The 6000-nt window shown below is 48.6% G+C and overlaps 1 protein-coding gene across 2 annotated transcripts in view; it reads right to left on the bottom strand.

Moving 5' to 3' along the window:
* The window catches only part of LOC135994232 (ankyrin repeat and fibronectin type-III domain-containing protein 1-like), a 227774-nt gene extending 224252 nt beyond the window's left edge, over positions 1 to 3522 (bottom strand). For both annotated transcript variants that reach the window (XM_065644654.1, XM_065644652.1), the window contains exon 1: positions 3458 to 3522. The gene's annotated coding sequence lies outside the window, so the exon portion shown is untranslated. The remainder of the gene's footprint in view (positions 1 to 3457) is intronic.
* Positions 3523 to 6000: the final 2478 nt, after the last annotated feature.

A 6000-nucleotide genomic window follows, 5' to 3' on the forward strand; every position in this document is an offset into this window, starting at 1 on the left:
AAAGGTGCTTGAAATAATTTTATTCCAAGCTTTTTGAAGTAGCAGGTTTCCCAGCCTGCTCCGGTAGAAGTTTCTAGGTAGAGAGACACTTTCCAGTGCCATCGCTAGCAAACAGGCTGGTAGCACATTCCTGAGGCTTCCTCTGACACTGGCCAGGGCTCGGCAAGGACAATTAAAGCAATTATATTTTGAACAAAGTTAGCCCTTTGCTTTCAGGCTCATCTGGTAGCTTTTACCAGGACTGATTTCCCAGCCCAGAGCTAATCCTTCAATGAAAGCATCGCCACCAATTTTGAGGGACTTTGGCTCAGCACATGAATTTTAACATACATCTGCCCCCTCGCACAGGCCAGCACTGCAGGCCGGAATTGTTCTTTCAGACCACGCTTTTATCCTCAAAAGACTCCCCCAAGTTTCAGCCAGGCTGCTTTCTTTGAGCTGACATGTTTCACTCTCAAGATGATGCATTCCTACAGCTACCCATTGTTTAATCTTGCTTTGCTACTGTTGGTTTCGGAGCTGCACGCATGGGGTGGCTGCATCACGCAGAGCAGGAGGCAGAGCTGAGTGTGCCGAGAGATGGATGCTCCGCGGGAACAGCGGGATTATCAACATGCACCTGGGATGCTCCTTAAGAGTGGACAGAGGACAGTTTCAGTCAACCCAATACAAGATGATCTGCAGATCAGAGCATCATGCATAGTGTTCATTGCCTTTTAAAAAAATTTTTAGGTTTTATAAGCTTTAACAGCTCTGTTTTCACCTTAATTGGTGCAATTGTTTTTAACCCTGCTCCTGAAGCCATGTTGCTATGACTACCCAGCACAAGCCTCAGCAAGCCAAGTATATTTTTAGAATTGCCAAAATACACATCTCTAATAGAGCTCTTCTGTACAGATCTCTCCTTGTTCTGTGACACAGAAATTAAGGGCATTCAATGGAATTAAAACGTGGGAAATTCAAAACCGATTAAAGAAGAGGCCCATGGTACAGCCAGAGCACAGCTTGAGCCCCAACAGCTCAGGATGCTGCAGAGGGACGTGGCTTCGCTCCACTGCCTGGAGGCAGGTCCAGGGCACAGCTGAGGCCACAGCCTCACCAGGACCACAGGACTTGGTGGGACAGCCGAGATGACCAAGCATTGCAATGGATAAGCATGGGCTCTGTGGGACAGCGAGAAGAAGTTGCCTGGAGTGCACAGGGCTGTGCCTTAGGACAGCCAAAGAGCCAGTTGAGAGCTTAAGGCATCAGCTACATGAACCTGTATTCAAGTATTTCCTCCCAATGGTTCTTATTTAGGGAGGAGTCCATTAGATCATCACCTCCAACACCCTGCATAGGTGGTGGGGGTACTGATGGAGCCCCCTGTGTACTCTGGACTAATGATACTTCACTGTTTGAGATCATTTAGACAGGAAAACTCTCAGGTGAAAATATCACAGCCCACAAACTGCCTCAGTTCCAATACACCTGGCACCTCTCTGAGAAAGGGACACTTCTCTCAGTTTCAGGGGGGGAAAAAAAAAAAAAAAATACACCTGAACCAAGCCAGAAGGAAGTGAAAAGTATAGCAAGAATTAACAATATTTTAGCTGAAGTCAGCAAGTGAATTAAGGAAGAGGAAAGCTGGGGGCTCCAGTATGAACTCATCCTTCTCTCACAGAAAAGGACAACTTACGAAGTTGTGAAGTTCTGAGCTGTATGCACTCAAAGAGCCTGACCCAGGTTCTTGTGAGGACCCACCAAGGAGAAGGGAGAACATGACAAAACAAAGGCCACAGTGCTGAACAAGAGCTGTTCCGTGCACTAATTCCACAGCGCTGCAGCTCTGCTCTCAGGGACCTGCCAGGCAGATGCTGGAGAAGCAGCACTCACCTCCAGCACATGTGGGATGGTCAACTTCAGTCTGACTTTTGATCAGAGGCTACACTGACTTAATCACAGGTACAAGCCTACCGAGAGACACCAAGGGCATAGTAGATCCTGCGATCTCACAGCCCACCCTGTGTTGCCCCAAGTGAGGCATGGGAGAAGGTGCCTGCTGCTGCCCATCATCACAGCTCTTCTCTTGCTGTGCAGCAGCTGGATGTGCAGAAGGCACATGCACAACCATCACACCTATAAGGAAAAGTCTGGCCTGCTGACAACCGTTTCTCCTCAGCCAAGTCACCACCACAGCAGTGGCTCTCAAGCTGCCCTCAGCCCTGCCCATCCATCCTGGCTGCCACAGGTTGCCTTTTCAGGAACACATCACTGACATCAGGAAAAAAAAAAGATACTAGGAGTAGAAATACTTAGGAGGACATTTTCTGTTTTAGAGAGCCAATGTATTTGACAGCCACTGGGGTCTTGACAATTTACATAGACTAAAGAAAGGAAGAGTGCAGAGAGACACCTAGCATGCTGCATGTCAAATGGGATTGTAAAAATGAAGACAGCAGCAGAATCCAAAGATGTTCCTGCCACTAAGGCTTCTCTGAACATCCCTATGGACAGCTCTTTACAGGGCAGCCATTCTACAGACCATGATCACTCCTGGCTGAAGCTAGGTTCTGCCAGCATCACTCCAGGGGCACTGTGCATCTGGAAAGATGCCTTCTCAAAATAATCTGCACAATTCATTTCAGAGTCAGAGAAGTCTGCCAGCAGCTATACTCATGCTGTCCCATCTCTTTCATAAGGACATGAGTAATTATTGAGCAGTCTAGCTACTAAAATTGATTAAAGCAAAACAAACTAATTTTGTTACAAGGCAATGATCTGACCTCATTAACAATGTGAGTAACTTGCTAACAATATTTTTCTTTTACACAGTGATGTCTTTCATTATATCTCAAGCTGTTTTACAAAGGAGCTCAGTGCATTCCTATAAACCCATTTTGCACAGAAGGAAACCCAAGCCAGCATTCACATATGCAGAGGTCTGTTCCCTGGGAAGCAAGCTGTATCCCATGCTGCACAGAGAAACACTGCCCAACCCAGCCAGAAACAACAGCCCGAGGTGCCGGTGTGCAGATCAGCCTTCCCTGTGGCTCTTCAAAGCGACGTCAGGACAAGCAGGGTTGCCCCAGCCAAGGCAGATCACCGTCAGACCTGCGCAGCAGGCTTCCTCCTCCTTAATCACAAACCCACATCTCATGTCTTCTCTTTGAATGAAGAAAGCAACTTTAGACATCCAGACTCACTGCAAAGCCTCACAGCAGTTAAGAGATTTTGCCATTCTGTTCTTCCACATCATGGTTATTAACCCCAAGAAACACTCCACTGAGCTGACCACCTTCCCTCTTTTAATAGGCAGCAGTCACAAACCTACCAGCTGCCCTCAAGCCAGTTCCCTCCTACATGAGGGACCAGCGCACTGGCAAGGATCCTTCCTAATTACTTCCATGAAGAGTCGTCTCCTCAGATTGTGTTTTCCCTTTTGGCAGGATTAGCGTACTTAACATGGTAATCTCACCTCTGGTACAGCGTAATGCACAGACAACGCCGGGAGTCCCAGACGAGGGTGCACCTGCGTTCACTCAGCACATACCGGCTTCAGAGCCTGGGGAACGAGCTGGCCCAGCAAGAGCATCTCTTCTCAAGCCTGGGAATAAGAAGATACAGTCTGTCAGGTTTTGACGACAAAGCAGAGGGAAGACCCCTGTCAATGACACCCTAAGCGCTGGGACGCAGATCCTGCTGCTCAGGAGGGAGAGGTGGGGAGCAGCAGGCAGACCGGGAAGCAGGCTGTGGCACAGGAGGGTTTAAATGCTCCTCACTCAGCATCACCTGCAGCTGGCACCTGATTTAACCCACCCAGTCATCTGCTCACACAGATGGATACCACCACCTATGGCACAGCCACAACGCAGCTCCTACTTCAAGGCCAAGCCAAGTTTTTCCTCTGCACTGGCAACGGTGGGAAAAAAAGACCAAGATACTGCTGCCACACACCCCACCCCCACTTTCCCTCTGCCCAGCAGCCAAAAACCTCCAGCACTTGCTAATCACTAATTAACAAGGTCTTACAGCTGTGCTCTTGCAGCAGACCTCGGAAAAACAGTTCTGCCCATCTCATAGGTGAGGAAGCGCCTGTACAAAAGGAGGAGATGACTCTGTGGTCTCCATATGCTACAGGCACGTCTGGAGCTCAGTCACCCCAGACACATGGCATTGCAGGGTTGCATGTGGTAGGGTGGACTGCATGCCTGCATCTGCTGTCAGGTCATGAGGAAATTTGTGTGCATGCGCCTTACAGTCTCCAACACACTTTGATTCACAAGTTAATAAGCAGTACTGATATACTCGGTTTATGACCCAAAAAATGCATTTGAGGAAGACACTGGTCCAACTTCCCCTCCGCACTGTTAAAAAGGGATGTTTCTGAAACAAAAGAGCAGAGAAGAGGCCCAATCTAAGAAGCTTGAGCACAGGCAAAGGGCAACTGCACTCTTCCCAATTAATGACACACCAATATATGGCAAGGAGGGAAACTTGCAAGTGAAAGAAGCAGAACAAATATCTCAGAGGGATTTCTGGGGTCTCTTCTCCATACACATACACTCTTGGCAACTCTACAAAACACTAAATACAAGACAAACCCCGCCTGAGTCTTACCACTTGCAGGCTCGCATGTTTGGGCAGCTCTCCCAGTGTCCCTTTGGATGCTCCACCTGCCACAGCTGACCACAATGTCATTTAACATCTAAATGTTAAAGCAGGGAGAGACAAGCCAGAAGGGAAGGGCAAGAACAGCCTGGAGAGGATGCAGGCTGTAAGGAGAAGAAACATCACCCCAAGTTGAGAACAGCTCTGGCTCTTGCTGCCACAGCCTATCAAGCTCAGCCCAGGACAGGTGAAGCAGCCAACACACATTTCTCCTTTTGGGAGAGACACAAGGCTCCACAAGCAGTGGATGCAGCTGTGTCCCCAGAGAGCAGCCAGGCACTGCCTACACCAAAGGGCACTTCATGACCTCACCAGCTCCTGCTGCCAGGAGCCAGGACGGACAGGGCTCTCGGTCACGCTTTGGCTCGGCTCCCCGCCACAAGCGGCATCCCCTGCAGTTGTACTTCCAAGCGCTGCCCGGGCTTCCCCAGCCACGCTGCTGCTGGCTCCAGACACACGGTCCCTTCTGCTGCTCGGAGGGGAGCGGAGCAGCGTGGGCTGCCAGCCCCAGCCCCACACTGCTCCTCTGCGATTCCCAACGCTACCAGGGCTGCAAAGTGGAGGGCACTAAGAGAATTACTGTAGCTGAGCTCTGTGCAAATGACAATCATTTGCAGTCTTAAAAAAAAAAAATCCTTAAAGCTAACAAGAAGAGTGTTTGCTTTAAAGTTATAAAGATAAAGGGCTCATAATTAAAAGACCCATTGCTTAATGACTGCCACATGGATGATAACATCTCGCCCTTTTCTGACCACTGATTTAATTATCCTGTAGGAACACACAATACATTGCCACCAAATTATCACCCAGAAGCACAGTGGGGAGCAAGTTGCACTTTTAATAACATCACAGCAGGTGTCACTTAGAGAAAGTTAAGACAGTTCCTTGCACTGCACAGGACAGGGGATGCCTCATCCCGAAAGAAGCTGTTCTCCAGAAAGAAACACCAAGATGGCATCACCTTCCTTGCAGAAGGGGCTCTGGCTCTTCTGCAGCACGGAGCTACCTCACCGAAAGCATTTGCCTTCCCTACACCTTCAGCCCCCTCTCCCTGCACTAAAGAAGATGGCCTGAGACAGACAAGGCTCCAGTGTCTGGGAAACACTTGAATGACTGTTGTTAGCATCAAAATAAATGTGGATTTTTGCTTAGAAGGGGAGAAGGAAGGACATAAGCTAATTCATGCAACTATTATGAGAAATATCAAGTTTTCATAACTTTAGATGAGACAAGTAACTTAAAAAAAAAAAATGTATCAACCAGGACCACACCTTTGTTGGGAGTGAAAGCTGCAAAGATCACCTCTCAGGCCCCCAGAGACTGGCTGGGATAAGAAGTTTCCCACCTAAC

This window comes from Caloenas nicobarica, chromosome 14 (assembly GCF_036013445.1).
Source record: "Caloenas nicobarica isolate bCalNic1 chromosome 14, bCalNic1.hap1, whole genome shotgun sequence".
In the NCBI taxonomy this organism is placed as follows: Eukaryota; Metazoa; Chordata; class Aves; order Columbiformes; family Columbidae; genus Caloenas; species Caloenas nicobarica.